The 16,822-nt window shown below is 38.9% G+C and overlaps 1 pseudogene; it reads left to right on the top strand.

Moving 5' to 3' along the window:
* The first annotated feature begins 3,203 nt into the window (after positions 1 to 3,203).
* On the top strand, positions 3,204 to 15,467 carry LOC109118357 (annotated as a pseudogene).
* Positions 15,468 to 16,822: the final 1,355 nt, after the last annotated feature.

Here is a 16,822-nt window from a genome sequence, read left to right as displayed (position 1 = left end):
AGAAATTAGTGACATTTATAGCTAAGTGGATGCACATTGAAGCCATACTCTTAAGTGAAATAAATAGGACACACGAGTAAATGTTGAATAGTTTCTCTGGTGTGAAAAACTAAAAGTGTAAATAAGATTCAAATGTATAATTGGGAGCATGAATTAGGAAGAAAGTGGCTGAAGGGGAAGTGGGAAGGGGAAGGGAAAGGAAATAAAGGAAAAGAAGAAATGTGAAAAAAGGAAAAAAATGGAAAGAAAGTCTTTGTAAATAGGGGAGGGTGAAGGGGGTGAAGGGAGGGCAGGGATATGGGGGAAAAATAAGAACCAAGATCTGTCATATAAAGGTACAAGATCCCAATGATAAATGTAACTGTATTGTTTGCTTCAAATGTACCAATAAATTTAACAGGGGAAAATAAAGGGGATGTAAAGCCAAGAGTTAAGCAGTCTATGCCAATGTCAGAAAACCAGAAGTAGGGATCCACATAAGACTGATTGAATAATGTTTTGTTTAAGAATCAATATGATGTAGTTCAGTGGTACAATATGTGCTTAGCATGCACAAGGCCTTAGGTTCAACCCCCAGCAACACACACACACACACACACACACACACAAAGTGTGCACTCAAGATAGGGTGATAACGTCACAGGGAGAAGAGAGATAAGAAAAAGAGGAAAGCCAATGAGTGGGAAAAATAAGTGCAATCATGGAAAAGATAAAAGGAGGCAGCTCAGCCCTAGTTTGTAAAGCTCTCTTTGAGGGAATGCAAAAATAGGTTGGCTTCACTGAAAAAAACAGGATGGAAATAGACACTGTGTAACCTTCTGTCAGCCACTTACTCTGTCTGCACATAAGCTCCTCTCATATGTCTGTGAGGATGGTGAAGTACAACCCATGCTAATACTAGAAGAATGAAGAGAGATAGCATGGAAGTGAGGTGCCTTTATGGTTTGGGACACAGTGAGTTCTTGATATTCAAAACCAGCTGCAGATTTCAATTGCACGGGAACCCTTAAACTCTTGCCTGGGCTTTGTACTAAACCCAGTTAAGGCAGAAGTTCCAGGGGGGAGTCAGCTATTGGATATTGTAAAGCTTCCCCGATGTTTCTAATGTTCAGCCAAGGTTAAAACCTACTAAAGTAGACAAAATACTGTATTATCTCCCTTTCCCACTCCTAATATGTCTGAAAGGAAGATCACTGTTAAAATCTATTCCACCTGCTAGGCATCTTACCTGTGTTATGTTTATCTATTAACTTATGACATGAATATAATATTCAACATATTGATAAGATGCCATATAGTAAACTGTGCTCAATAATCAAGATTCTTCCAGATAGTATATATGATATAACTTTTATACTTCTCTACCTCTTTTGTAAGAATGTAAGCTCCATAAGGGCAGAGTATTTTCTTTCTCACCTTTTATTCCTAGACCTTAGAAGTGCGCATGGCCTAGAGAAGATAAGCACAGTAAATGTTAGCTGAATGAATAAATAACACTCCTGCAATCAAGAAGACAATCACCCTCATATTTTAATATCACAAGTTCTTTTTGCCTAAAATAATGTCATGCCAATTCGTCGGTGCCTACATGGAGTCAAATAGGAAAGAATATAACTAATTGTATGCCAACAAGCTACATAATTCAGATGGAATAGATAAGCCCTCAGAAAGATGTAAATTATCAATGCTGACCCAAGAAGAAATACAAGATCTGAAGGTGTTGAATTAGTAATTTTCAAATTTCCCAGGCAGAGTGAACTCATAGGAAAATCTCAGGCCCAGATGAGTTTCCTGGTCAATTCTACCAAATCCTTAAAGAAGTGTTTATACCATTCACAGACTCTGCCAACAAACAGAAGAGAGCATGTTTCTAACTTATGAAGCCAGCGTTAGTCTGTGACAAAACAAATCCCAAGAAAACTATAGATCAATATTTGTTAGGAATATAGATTTAAAAATCCTCAACAAAATAATAGCAAGCTGAAACCGTATAGAAACGTACATAACATCATCCAGTGAGATGTATCTCAACAAAGCAAGCTGGTTAAAAATACAAAGCCCATTCTTATAATATAGCAAATTATAAACTAAGGGGCACAAATTACATGGTCATCCTAACATGCAGAAAAAGCACTTAATAAATTCTAACACCTTTTCACAATGAAGACACACAATTTCCACGTACTGGAGGGATCAGTTCTACAGGTGATTTATGAGGCAATCCTTGCTTCTACCAGTAAGAAAATATATTTGGCATAAAGAGTAGCATCTTGTCAAATTACAAGAAAGAAAAGGAATTTAGTCCACAATTAATATCTGTATTAATAGGAAAGGGAAAATGCTCAGGAATTTTATAAAAGTTATAAAAATGCCTAAATGCCATTTGTATTTGATAAATATTCCAGGAAAATATAAAAAGCTAAGGATTTACATGTGATAGCTCACACCTGTAATCCCAGCTACTTGGGAGGCTCAAGCAGGAAAATTAAAAATTTGAATCCAGCCTGGCAAAGTTAGTGAGCTTCTAACTTAACATTGAAAAATAAAAAGGGCTGGTGGTACAGCTCAATGCAAAGGCCCTGGGGTTTAATCTCCAATACCACACACACACACGGTAAGGACTCATGAATCTTGACATAATCCACTCCTAGTAGAATATATTTCCAGAAATTTGCTGCAGCCATCTAGTGGGAGATATGCAATAAATAACCCCCAACCTCAATAAAGGAAGAAAGGAAAGGCAAGAGGGAGGAAAGAAAGAATCCACCAGTCTCACACTATAGAATTTGCAAATTTTTCATTCTCAAACTGTTCATACATTCAAGAGATTCAAGTATGTCTTCTAACTAACTCATGACCTCATTTCACGTGAGAAAATGAATCGTATATGGGACAAAATGGCTCAAGTGCCAAAACAATTTAGTAGTACTAGGGAACCAGGATTTTTTCATCGTTATTATTTTAAGGCCTAGAAAAAAAGCTTTGCTTGGAGCACATTGCGTGACGAATACATCTTCTGAGTGTCAGATTTCATATGTCTGCATCTTTTCCCAGTCCCTTACCTATCATTATATGAAACTTTTATGACTACTTGAACACAAAAGCCAGAAACACAAAGAAAGAAAGAAATAAAAGGGAAGAGTTAAGTAAATAACAAGTCAGCAGTTCAAGCTCATCTGAGAAATTCAGCTCTCAGACCCCAAATGGCTGAAGAGGCTGAATTCAGGTGTAATCGAAATTGGTAAGTCAGAAATATGAGCTTTAATCTTCTACATGTCCTACTGTTAGTGGAGCTAACCCTGCTTTAACCAATAACCAAATTAAAAAATCTCACAACCTTCCCTTAATCTACTTGACTCTGCTTTTTTACCTGATAAATGAACCTACTAATGTTGTGCTCTTTTTATATAAAACATTGCTATAGAATATTTCTAGTGAAGCACAATTGTGCCTTAGCCTATAATAAAGATAGCAAACTGCAGGAAGGGACAGGAGAAATTTTATTTCTCTACAGCAATAATAACCTACACTGATGAAAGCTTTTACTATGTGCAAGAAATTGCTTTAAATATTTTACTTAACTGGGGATTTAACCATCCTAGAAACCCCAGGAGTTCCATATTTCATCTGTAAGATGCAGAGGATAATAATTCTATATCACAGAATGTTTTAAACAATACTAGGCACAGGAAAGCACTCCACAAATGTTAACCCTAATGTTAACTTTTAAATGTTAGTGCAATTTACTCTTTTTCATGCCTTAAAAACTCTTCCATTTCTACCTCCTTTCTTCCTTTTTGATAACACCACAAAAGCAAATAGTCACATGTGCAAAATCTGTCCATGCTTCAGTATGTTGGAGCTGAGGCTAAGGAGTCTCTTGTAAAAGGTTTTCCAGAGTCTGTTTTAGGGTCTGGTTGGCCCTTTCATTCTTTCCAGAGGACCTGCAGAATGGAGATAGTATTTTATTTTCTGAGCCCTTGATTATATGAGAAGTAAAAGGAGGCCCATCAGACTGTAGAAGTTCAAAATAATTGATCTCACTGAAGAGTAGTATTATAATTTAGACTGCCATTTCCTGACCATTGTTTTCTATGCTCTAGTTTATACTGAGGCCAAACTATTGCAATAAAAGCAAATTGCTTTTTTCTCAGATTGGTGGGGTCAAATTGTTTCCATTTATTAAACATACATCTAAATGGTGAGCTGGTGGGATCAAGAGGACATTTCCCATGGTGCTTTATGGAGTCTATGGGCAGGAGAGGGAGAAGATTGGGTCTGGGACCCCCCAAGGGTACCCCTTCAGAAGGACTAAGACTAGGTTGTTGAGCTCTGGAGCATCTGCCTAAAGACCCAAGTTTCAATTCTGTTAAATCCTAGGTGGCTCATCAAGTCCCTGGTGAAATGGTTGGCACCAGTCCCTTTTATTTTCAGTGTCTCTCCATAACCTATGGCCCACTATGATTCCTTAGAGACCAGGAAGAAGTCTTCCACTGGATGAATCCAGTGAGTTTAGGAAATAGTATTCCTCCCATCTTCCCCAACAATAACAGATTTTGAAAAATTCATGGAAGGTTGTTCCCCAGAGGAATGAGCTGAACAAAATATTGAGAAGGACAGAAGTGTGAAAGTGAAAGAAACATTAAATTTTAGATTGCACACACATGAAACACGGACCTGAATGGTGTGCAGAGTTATCCTGTGCACAGCAGAGCCTAAAACGCTCCACTCCATAACCAGATTATCCTGTCATGAGCGTCTTCAAGTTGCAGGTACCCTAGCAGTGAGCAGCCAGATTCAAGAACAAAGAACAAGAACAGAGACAACCAGAGACAAGAACAAGAACCCCTGACCTGCCTCATCAAGAAAATGTTCCCAGATCAGAGACCTTATCCAGGTTACTCAGTGTCTTTAACAAAAAAGTGGAGCAGGACACCAACAGGAGCAGCAAAACCAAAGATCTATTGAAAATGAAAGTAAGGGTAAGAATGGCCGGTGAGAAGAGCTCACAGCCCCCAGGAGGCTCGGTGTTGAGGGTTGTAAACATTAGGGGGTGAGGCAGGATTGAAGGATTGGTCTAAGGTTTTACTCTTGCCACTGAATGGCTTGACTCTGCCCCTCCAGTCGGCGGTGGAGTTTTTGACCTCTTCTGACCCTTGGAGGAACTTCTATGGAGCCCAAAGCCTGAGATGGGAAGGTTCAAGTAGCAGTCAGTGACATGGTAATGAGAAACAGGGTCGGCCAAGAGTAGCAGAACCCTACTGGGCACGTGCTTGGGGACATTGTGTATGAGCTGAGTTGCCTGGCTTGTTTCTCCTTTTGTAGTTAGACTGGGATAACCCGGACCTGAGTTGAAGTGTAACTATGAAGGTAAATCATTTTCGCAAGATGTTTCGCAAACATCCTTTTGAAGGCTGCTAGTAGCATTCATGGGGGCTCCACCCTCATGAACTAAAATATCCCAAAGATCTTACCTCCCGCTATCATTTTGAAGGTTAGAATTACAGCAAGTGTATTACAGAGCGGCACAAACATTCAGCCCATATCAATCTAATGGCAGTTTGGAGGCGAAGAAGAGGACAAGGGGTTTCTGTCATAGTCATTTCTCCAGGAGTTGTGCTGCTGTTCCTATTCCTGGAATATTCTGTCACCTCCCTCTAACCTTTGCCTCAGACATCGACTCTCTCAGAAAGCCCTGACCCAGTGCCTCTGTGTTTCTATGGCATCTGGCAAAATGTTATCCCACCCTCACGTTGTGCTGCAATTTCTGTCCACTGACCTAACCCTCCAGGGTCTGAACTCCTCCCAAAGACCACGGGGCCCTCTGGGTGTGGAACACAATAAAGACCCAACTCAGTGTAGCAGAACAAGAATGGTAAATCCAGGGAATGACAAGGAGTAACTAAGAAGGCGGACATATGTGTTGGAGGAGTAATGACTTTGATTTAAGTTTTATTGAATTTGAAATGGTGGATGAGATGTATGAAAATGCAGAGGTGAAATATCAGGAATGGAACCGGAGTTGTGTTTTTTCAGTGATGGTCAAGAGTGTGGAATGTGATAGCTTAGGTTTATAGCCCAACTGTGTGACACTGGGGACAATTTCTGTGTGCCTCAACTTCCTTATCTCGAAGTGGTGATAATAACAGTAACCTGGTTGCTAGATTCCTGTGAGGATTGTGTAAGTGAATATTTATAAAGTACTTGGAATTGTTTTGGCGCAGAGTAGCTGCTAAATAAATGCTCCTTTTTCATCTGTCTGACTTCTTCTCTGGGCTGTGAATAAAGCCTTTGATGTAACTCTGGGCCTCAAGTTCAATCAATATCAGTTATCGTTGTTAAGCACAGATTTGATACTTGGGTTCTTGATAACAGATGTGTGAAAAGATGGGATTAGAACAGAGACAGCAGAAAAAAAGATGAGAGGGACAGAAAGGAAGAGAAAGAGAAAGAAAAAATCATTAGAATAAAACATCAAGATTTATTGAATTGCTTATCATCAAAGAAGATAGAATGAAAATCATTAAACTGATAGAAAAAACAAAAAATAACTTAGAATATTTTACAGCGAGAATGGCTTCAGATAAGTCATTACCAAAGGGTATCAGCAGCATCAGCATCACTTGCTGTTCAGTGCAGAATAAATTACCACAAATGTGGTGGCTTAAAATAACTCACACTTGCCAACTCCTAGCCTGCGAGTCAGGAGGTGCAGCTCACCGCTCAGGGTGCCACAAAGTTGCGGTTAAGTGTTGCTCGGGGCCAGGGTCTTGTCTGAGGCTCAGATTCTCCTTCAGCCTCATTGAGGTTGTTCACAGAACCCAGTCCCTGGCAGCGGAGAGGAGGGTGCGGGGTGCCTAGCAAAGGCCTCCTTTCCCCCGCACACCCTTGCACACTAAGGCAACCAGCTCCTTCCCATAGGAGAGCCTCTGCCGTGCCTTTCTCCTGCTTTATCTTTTCCTTCAGGCGAGGTCTGGACATTCTTTTAAAGGGCTCATACCTGCTCTCATTTTCTCTTTATAAACCTGTTTTGACTGTTTCCCTGCAGTTTCTTTCTTCTCCTTTTCTCTTTTCATCCTTCTGCACAGGACTGGGAGGCTGGGAGCCAGGCACCGGCCACCAGGATGACAGGAGCCCATCCCCTCAGCATTTTATCTTCCACCGTACAACGCCTTACTTATTGCGATCCTGCTATATTTGAACTATTTCACACGCATAGAACTGTACTACACTTTTATTAGGTTTCTATCGTTGTTTTTTAAATGTCATTGAGAAGTTTGCGAGTCTTGCAACCCAACTCCATAACCTCTGTGCTTTAGTTGCATGACTTTGCACATGGAGTGATTTTAAGGAATATATACTCTAACGCTGTGTACCACTGTAACACTGATGGAACCGACTGTAACACTGATCGCTGTCTCTCTCACAGGCTAGTGATTGAGTTTCTCTGTATAAAACAGGATAACAGTTGTGGTAGCTGGTAAATTACTAATGGCTACTTCTTTCTCTAACAAAGAAGGCACTGTTTTGTCCTTCTGGACTCTAAGGGCCCCCCACCCTTACACTGCTGAAATGGGAGACTGAGGCCTGTGCAAGGTGGGGCACCAGTAAATGAGGAGATTAGAAAGCGCTGGCATCCAGGCCTCTCCTGGGCAGACCAGTGGCTCACAGACCAAAGGCAATACCCAGAAGTAATTGCACATATCAAGTGCTTCTGGGTTTCTGAAGTATGGTGAAAGTTTCCCGGTTATGGTAGATTGTGTCAGACAGAAGGGACTCCAAGACTCTTGGCTGCTTTGACTGGGTAGTTACGGTTGGGTCCCAAGGCAGATGTTTAGCCTATCCAATTTTACTCTGAGTTTCAAGCACCATTCCAATTTTATGCCTGAAGGGAGGAAAGCGTTCAAAGGTAACATCAGGGCATAGGCAGATGAATCCTGCAGGGCAACAAAAAATTCATTTTGATCTCCCCTATCACAGTGTTACCTTTTCAATTGCAACTCTCTTAACCCCTAACATTCAGAATACTTGTGCCCAAGAGTGCAAGTTCTTTTTCGTATTATTTAGGGTATACAATATATGCCAAGCTAAGGAATATGTTTTTCTTTTGATGGAAGAGCCCCAGGAGCTGCTACTCCACCTACACTTGCCCCCAACATCTGATTCCCTGACTGCCGGAGATCCAACGCAGGGCTTCATGCTTTCTAGGTAAATGCTCTACCCCTGAGCTGCATGTACGCTCTGCATTGCCAGGTTCTTTAAATCCTTGATTTTGCATTGGGCCGGGAGAAGGCTAATAAAATATGGACTCACCAAACTTTGTAGATACCATTTGACACATGGTATCTGTAAACAGTGGTTATTTTTTTTTAATCTCATGTTATATATTCCCAGATTGCCTGTTCTACAATGAGATGATTTTAAAACAATGATAGGTTAATTTATTTTGCTCATTGTGTCATTTCTTTGACGTAGGATGGGCCAATAAAAATGGACTGTCTGCTAACTTTGTTTTTGTTTTCCAGGCTGGGTCATATTAAAATAGTAGCAAGTTGGTTTTTAAGAGCAGTGGTTTGCAAAGTGTGGGCCACAGAAACCAGAAAATCCCGGAGACTTTTCAGAAGGTTTGCAGGATTGAAACTAATTTCATAAAAATGCTAAAAAGTTGTCTGCCTGTTTTAGTGTTGACGCTTTCCTTGTTAGTGCAAAAGCCAACTGCTAGTACTTTAGCACTAATCAAGGGAGTGGCCCAAATTGCATTAGGAATCATCCTGTTCTTCATCGTCATGCTCTTAGAGTGAAATGAGCAGGACTGAGTTTCACTTCAGAGTGTTCCTGGTGAAACAGGAAAGGTTATTAACTGTGTAGAGTCTCAACCCTTGTGAATATGTCATTTTAATACGTATGGGAAATAAGAAGTCCTCATAAATGACCAGGTCCTCAGTGGTGTCTTAAGGTAGGGTGGTAATGCAATTGTTAGAGTTGCGAACTGACCTGCTATTTTTTGTTTTCCTGGAACACCATTTTAATTTGAGAAAACAACTGACATTACATACAACCTTTAAGGCTTCTCAGAAGTGAACCAAGTAAGGCTGTCACAAGGCAGAACTATAGATATTTTTGCCAATGATGACATTCAAGCTATCCAATGAAAACTGGAATTTTAGAAAGTTTCTATTTGCTACCATGAACTGAAACTGCTGAAGGCTATTTTTTTGGTGATATTAATGAATATGATTTCTTAAATATTATAGAGTGAAATATTCTAAAAGTTGGAAGATGTACCTAACTCAATGAAATACTGTTTTCCAAATGACTGATAGATGATGTCAAAAAAATCAGGAATGGGTAAAAGATTTCTTAGCACAAAAGCAAAACCAATTTCACTATGACAAAGTAGAAAAAGTTCATCGATCAGGTTTGATTCTACATTGTATCCAGTCTTTTAAGAATTTTCCACTTGCTGAATTTTGTTGTAGTATCAAAAACAGGGTACAGTTAAGTTAAAAGTCTATTGAAACAGTCCCTCTTTTACCACCTAACATCTGGGCAAAGCCAGATTTTCTCTGTACACTTCAACCTAAAATGTTATTCCAACAGATTGAATGCAGAAGTAAATATGAGAATCTAGCTGTCTTCTATTAATGCAGATATTAAAGAGATTTGCACAAAGGTAAGGTTATGCCAATGATTTGTTTTGTTTTGGAAAATATATTTTCCACAACCAAAATTTAATTTATGTCAATATATAATCTGGTTTATTATTTTTAAAGGAATACAAGTAAATATTTTTAAACATCTGAGTTTAAATTTGAAGCACAATATGTATATATTCATATATTTAACCTATAAAAACAAAAGCTTCAGCTGTGTGTGATGACAAATGCCTGTAATCCCAGAACTCTAGGAGGCTGAGGCAGGAGGACTGAAACATCCAGCCCTGCCTGGGCAATTTAGCAAGACTCTCCACCAAAATAAAAGGCTTAGATGTAGTTCAGTGCAAAGGCCCTGAGTTTCATTCCTAATACAAAAACAAACATGCACATATCTTTTAGTATCCTAGCTAATCTTTAAAAGTTTAAAAGCTTAACTAGTTTCTAAAAATAAAATGTTTAAGACTCACTGGCCAAGAGCTCTAAACTGAATTTTAAGATATAGTTTTCAAAGTATGGACTATGAACCACCTGTGTTGGGACTATTAAAAATAATATGGGTAGGTAGTCACTCCTTCTTCATGGTTTCTCTATGGTTTCAGTTTTCCACTGTTCACCATGCTATAAAAAAAGAACACAGAAAATTCCAGAAATAAACAATTAGTGAGTCTTAACTACATGCCATTGTGAGTAGCATGACGATATCTCATATTGATCTACTCTGTCCTGCCTGGGATGTGAGTCACCCCTCTGTGTCAAATGTGTCTACAGAGTATGCTACTCACCTGTTGGCCACTTACCTTGGTTAGCAGACTGACCACTGTGACACTACAGTGCTTGGAGGTTGTCTAGTACAGTCATGGCTTCAGGTATCTACTGGGGGTCTTGGAAGATATCCCCTCAGACCAGGGAGACTATTCTGTAAATATGTGTAAAATAGATATTCCTAGACCCCTTCCTACATTCCTGAAATGAACTTTGACATTTCAGGCATGGGAAAGTGTCCACATTTGAAAAGCTCTTCCTTTGGATGCACAGATAGGATCCTGAACCAATGAAGGGTCTTGGGCATCAGGTCTAGATTAGGTGCAATTTGCTAAAGATCTTGGGTGATTCTTTCAGCCTCTTTGAACTCCAATTTCCCGCACAATAAACTGGACCTGTGAGTGTTTGACCAAAAAAGCTTATTCAGTTATTCAGAGAACCTCACAGAAAAGGCATAAAAAATCCCACTTGTTGATGTTTCTTAAATTACATGTCTTAAAATAATTGACTAAAGTATGTGTTGCAAAGTGGAATCCTTAACATTTACAAATAGTTTTTAAGGCGATCTTTTAAAAGACTTTAAAAAGTAGTCTGCTGATCTATTATCTATCAATTTCCAAACCTCACAGCAGACCTTTTTGTTTTAAGTGCCCATTGACTGAGTTCTAAGCCTAAAGTTCACGGCCAAAAGAAAGCAAAACCCAAAGGGAGAGACCAAAAGGAATACACAAAAATGAAATATAGACTACTCCATCAAATAAATAAATAATGGTATAGAACTTAGATATAAAATGAGTCTGAGATGCCAAAGGCCTCTGAGAAATGAAAAGCTTTTTAAAATGAGAGATGCTCTTTTCTGCCTGGGGGCTGCGGAAGGAAAGAGATGTACAATCCTTTTAATGTCCTACCAAGCCCCACAAGTTCCCAAAGCTCATTTGGAAGCAGTCCTTCAAGAGCTTTAAAAGTGAAAAGCAAAAACCTTAAACTAATCTGTTGCTCACACAAATACCCATTCAAGGAAGCACTGCTATGGGCAGACTGTGTCCTCTCTGCCCTTCTCGGTAAAAGGTAGAGCTGTCAATTTCTATATTCACCTCTAGTAACAGATCTAACACAACCAGAAAATCCTGTGAGGGCTCCACATCGTGCTTTCCCTTTGTATCTCTGTTATGGTTTGTCTCTCGATGTCACCCCAAATCATCCTGTGGTCACAGGTGAGGCTTTCCAGAGGTGTGATGCTGGGATTAAGGGTGTGTGATTACTAAATCAGTCCACTGATTGGTTTGGCATAGTTCTGGGTATGGATAATGGGAAGAGCCACCCTGGCTGTGGGTGGCACCACCCAAAGAGTGTGTAGACTCGAAAGGATAAAAGGGAGAGGCTTGTCGATGCTGCTTCCTCACTACTTCACTGCTTTGCTGCCTTCTGCCCACCATGAACTGTTTCTCCTCTTTGATGCCTCTCTGCCAGGCCACCTTGCCTTAGAGACAGCCAACTATAAATTGAAGCCTCTGCAGACTGTGTGCTACAACAAACTTTTCCCCCTTTAACTTTGGGTGTCGGATATTTTCTCTCACCGATGAGAAAAGTAACTAAGACAGTCTGCTATGCTGGTATATCATTTTAAGGCAAGGCAATTACTTTTGTAAAAGAAAATTACGTTTAATCTTGATAGGTCACAGAGTCTATGTCAAACATTTAGCTCAGCAGTATTTCTAATAATTCTATGAGGCAGATGCTATGAGACCTATTTACCATGAGGAAATTTGGGCATGGAGAGGTTGAGTAACTTCTGAATCACTACAGACAGCATTTACAGTTGGATTTCATCTCACCACTGTATGGTTCTAGGACTTGAGTTTTTAAGAGTGACCTTATTCTGGTAGATGTTTCCAAGAAGTGTTAGCCTTGGGTCCAAGCTGATGCTGAAAGTGCTGCAGTGGGGTTCCCACTATCTGGAATGTATTCTGGTGGTACCTGCCAGAGTCCTGCTATCCTACCCATGGTCCTGAAGTAGGGCTTAAAGTAAAACAAATTCTTCCCATCCTTGGGCAGCCCCGCCCAATCACCCCACTTTCCCTTGTAGCTGTAAGTCCTTGTTCTGGTACAGATTAAATTAACAACTATGTCCTATAAACAAAATTTATGACACTCTGTTCTTGTATGACAATCTTAAATTATTAAATTAAAATATTAAATTATTTCTGCCATTTCCTCTTGATGCTGCAGCTCCAGTCAAGCTCTTCCCCGATTTTAATGTGTTTTCTCCTTGTTTAGATGGAGACGGCCATTGCAGATCTAGGGGTGGGGCACTCACCGTCACTGCTTCATCCTTGCTACTCCCTACTGCAGCCTTACCACCAAGTGAAAAAGGAAGATTTTGAAAGAAGGAATAATCACTGCTTCCACTTAGTTAACTTTAACTGTGCAAAATTATAGATCACTTGACCCATTTTTAAACAATTCCCTAAGCTAAAAGTTCATAAACGCACAAAGAATAAAGCAATGAATTTTTATGGTGCAATTTTGAAAGTTCATTACAAATTTATTTTACAGATTCTCTTTTGGGTTTTAAAAATGAAATATGTGATGTGTACAAATATGTGTACTTATGTGAATTGTAAAGCAAAATCCAATGTAAGTATCACATAACTCCTAGACAGCTTAAGAAATGGATCATGATCCTTAACCTTTCAGATAACTTGTGGAGGAGGAAGGCTGCTGCCACAGGTGGTGGGAGGACCCTTGGGATTTCTGCTGCCTGGCCAGGCCACTTTTGGATTGCTGAAGTTGGAAGGCAGGGAGGTAAGCAGGTGGCCAACAGTTCCCAAACCAGCACCAATAGCCAGGTCCTCTGAACATCCTCTCCCTGCACCCTGGCCTTCTGCCTGGGTGGGGAGATGCCCCACAGAGGGATAACACAGCCCATCCACAGGGTCAAGGGCAGTGGAGACCACTCTCACCAGGACCCAGTGTAAACCCGATACTCTGGAGTCAAAACTAAAATCCAAGTGGATTAGAGATCTAAATTTCAAAACAGAAACACCAAACTTACTGGAAAATAAATTAGGTAGAACTTTTGAAGACAGTGGCACAGGAAAAGACTTTATGAACAAATCCTCAGCAACACAGGAACTTGCACAAAGAACCAATAACTGGGATCTCATTATACTAAGATGTTTTTGCAGTGCAAGAAAAACCACCAACAGAGGAGAAACAGTTCATGGTGGGCAGATGGCAGCAAAGCAGTGAAGTGGTGAGGAAGCAGCATTGGCAAGCCTCTCCCTTTTTCATAGAAAATGGCTCTGTTGTATGGGAAAAGACCCCTCAGCACCGTGCCCACTACATGCAGTGTCAATGCACACATGTTGCTCTGAAAGTGGAAATATAACTAATGCCTCAGATCTCTGAAAGCTTTCCTAGTTTTTCTTTTGTTGTTTCTAAATCACACACTCGGTCAGGCAAGGTGGTGCTTGAGTGTAAACCCAGCATTCTGGGAAGTCCAAGGGAAGAAGATTACAAGGTGGATTCTGACCTGACAAATTCAGTGACTTAGTGAGACACTTATTGGCTATCTGAAAAAAAATGTCAGAGGATATAGTTCAGTGTGCAGATACAAGGTTCAAGATCTAGTTCTGCAAAAGTGAAAAATGAATTCAGAAGTTAGATAGATGATGAATTAGATAAAACGATACATAGATAAATACTTAGATAAAATAAGGAAGTGGCCAGTGATTTATTTAGTCTGAAGAAAAAGACGGGCCATGCTTCTGCAGAAAGCTTTATTTTAGCAGGCATGCTCATTGTGCTATCTGCACAGACTGTATAGGGGCACTTGGACACCATGTATATAAAAATGTCAACTGTAAACTCTTGGTTTATAAGAAGTGCAGCAAAATTGAATGTGGGCAGCATTCCTTGCCACCAGAACCCATGATGCCAATGGATCAATCAATCATCCGTGGGTACAGACCCTGAACAGTGATCCCATATAATCCTTCAAGTCATGAGGGTTTGGAACAAGTTGGTGAAGACAATGAGGCAGTGAACACCAGGGAAATTGGCAAAACTTCATCCAGTTTAGGTCTTTGGGACTTAGATTTGTTCTGAGTAATAGAGAGAGGAAGTTACGTGAAAGTACTGTTGGTTCAATTAGGAAAAACAGGTTGTATTCATGCAATGAATGTTGTGAAAAAAGAGCTTGTCAGCAATGATTGAGTACATTGGACTGCATTCTTGCTTTCAGACAGAAAGACTGGCCTTTGTTTGAAACTAGGTAAATGGAGGAGATCTGATGTTTCATATGCAGCAATAAAGAATACTTCCTGTATGTTAGGTTTTACTCTGAAGAAATCATATTAGCATTCAATTATCTTCATGAACAAGTGATACTTTATAGAAATTTGAAATTGGACAATTTATTACTGGACTCAGAAGGGCACATTAGATTCACTGACTATTTCATGTGCAAGGAAAGATTATAGTCAGGAGATACAGCCAGCACTTTCTATGGTACTTCTGATGAACTTGCTCCAAAAGTTATAAGAGAAAAAGATTATGGTGGACTCTTGGAGTATTAGTGTATGAGATGATGATTGGAAAGTCTCCGTTTCATATTGCTGAGAGCTCTGATAACCCTTATGAAAACTCAGTTCTGTTGATTATGTCCTGCAAGTTACTTTGGAAAGAAACGTTCATATACTGTATTCTCTGTCTAGAAATGCTGCAAGTGTCCTGGAGAATTTCCTGAACAAGGACCTAAAGGAATGATTGGGTTGTCACCTTCAAAGAAGGCCTGCTGGCACTCAGGAGCATCCATTCTTTCAAAGTATTGACTGGCACATGTTGGAGGGAAAGGAGGTGGTGCCTCCCTTTACTCCAAATACTTCCGAGAAATTTGGTTTGGACAGCTTTGATCCTCAGTTTACTAATGAACCTGTCCAGCTCACTCCAGATGATAATGACACTGTAAGGAAGACTGAAGGATATGAATTTGCAGGTTTTGAGTATATCAATTATCTTTTGATGTAGGAAGAAGAATGTGTTTGATACTCATTTTTTCAACTATACGTTCTGCTGATGTTGCCATTGTACACATGGAAAAACTTCTTACCAGCCTGGATAGAATTAACTGTTTCATAATTGTCTGGAAGCTAATTTTAATGTCTTTTTTTGAAGTTATATTTAGATATAATACTTGATATTGAGGCTCTTTTTAGATAGAGTTGCTTTTTTGTGATTTGACTTAAATGAGGCACTTATTTGTTAACCAAACTTGTAAACACATTTTTTTAATTTATTAAGTGGAAACAGGTTGTATAACATTTTTTCTTGTTATTTACTTTGCAAGAAAATAATTTGTCTTTTAAGTAGAAGGACTTAACTATGTTCATTTCTCTCCAAACCACATTACCTCTACTTTCAGGCATCAGTTTATGTAGCCTTCAGGGAAATTTAAAAAATAACAATTTTGAATAAACCTACAGAAAATGCAAATATTATAGTTTTGTCTCCTTAATTAAGCTTTTTTTAAAAAATGAGCTAACACATGAAATAGATAGTAGAATTCATTTTAGGGGAAGAGTTTTTAAGTCTATTTTTATTAAAATTATTGGTTAACAGTTTATTTAAATGGCTGCCAGATATTGCATTCTTTGGTTTATTGTAGCACTATTTTTATGAAAAGGACTTGAAAAGTAACTGTAGTCATCTAAGTAAGTTACAATGGCACAATTTTAATAAAAGTTAACTTTAGGGAGGCTATCTAGTTTTAAATTTAGAATGATTTAAAACTTGTCAGCATTTAATAAATTATCTTTTTATCTTTTTTAGAAATGCTCCATTTTATTAGAAATGTAACTTTTCCAAAGCCTGAAGTCATATGTTGTCTTTGTTCCAAAACTAAATTTGAAAGTAATAAAATCCTCAAAAGAAAATGTTTATATACATTCACCTGTTTCTTTGAGAGATGTATATGTTTCTCTTAATACCTGGAACTTTCTTTTAAATGCAAAGCAGTATTCACATAATAAACAGTACAGAGAATTTGAACATGTCAGAAATATGTTTATATTTGTGATCTTTCTTTTAAGTGTTGCTCTTTCCCATAGAACATTTCAGAATGTAGAATAATTGCACAGGGAATTTATTTATTAATGTTTGTTACTGGGCCCATATTAGACTTCTTTTGGGATTTTGGCCCTCATTTTGAGAAACAGTAGAAAATATATTCATAGTAAGATATTTAAGATAGTATAAGCAGTCAGTTACAACCTTATGAACAGTTCTGAATGGATTTAAATGGATGACTTCACTAGATATCTTCCTTATTCCCCTCAACAAAATCTTATCAGTTTTCTGCCAATGATATACAAATGATTAGCATTTTTCTTTGATGAGGTCTT

This window comes from Fukomys damarensis, unplaced genomic scaffold (genome assembly GCF_012274545.1).
Source record: "Fukomys damarensis isolate Sample0158 unplaced genomic scaffold, DMR_v1.0_HiC HiC_scaffold_4, whole genome shotgun sequence".
In the NCBI taxonomy this organism is placed as follows: Eukaryota; Metazoa; Chordata; class Mammalia; order Rodentia; family Bathyergidae; genus Fukomys; species Fukomys damarensis.
The sequence above is the reverse complement of the archived record's forward strand: the minus strand, read 5'-3'. Positions and strand labels throughout refer to the sequence as shown.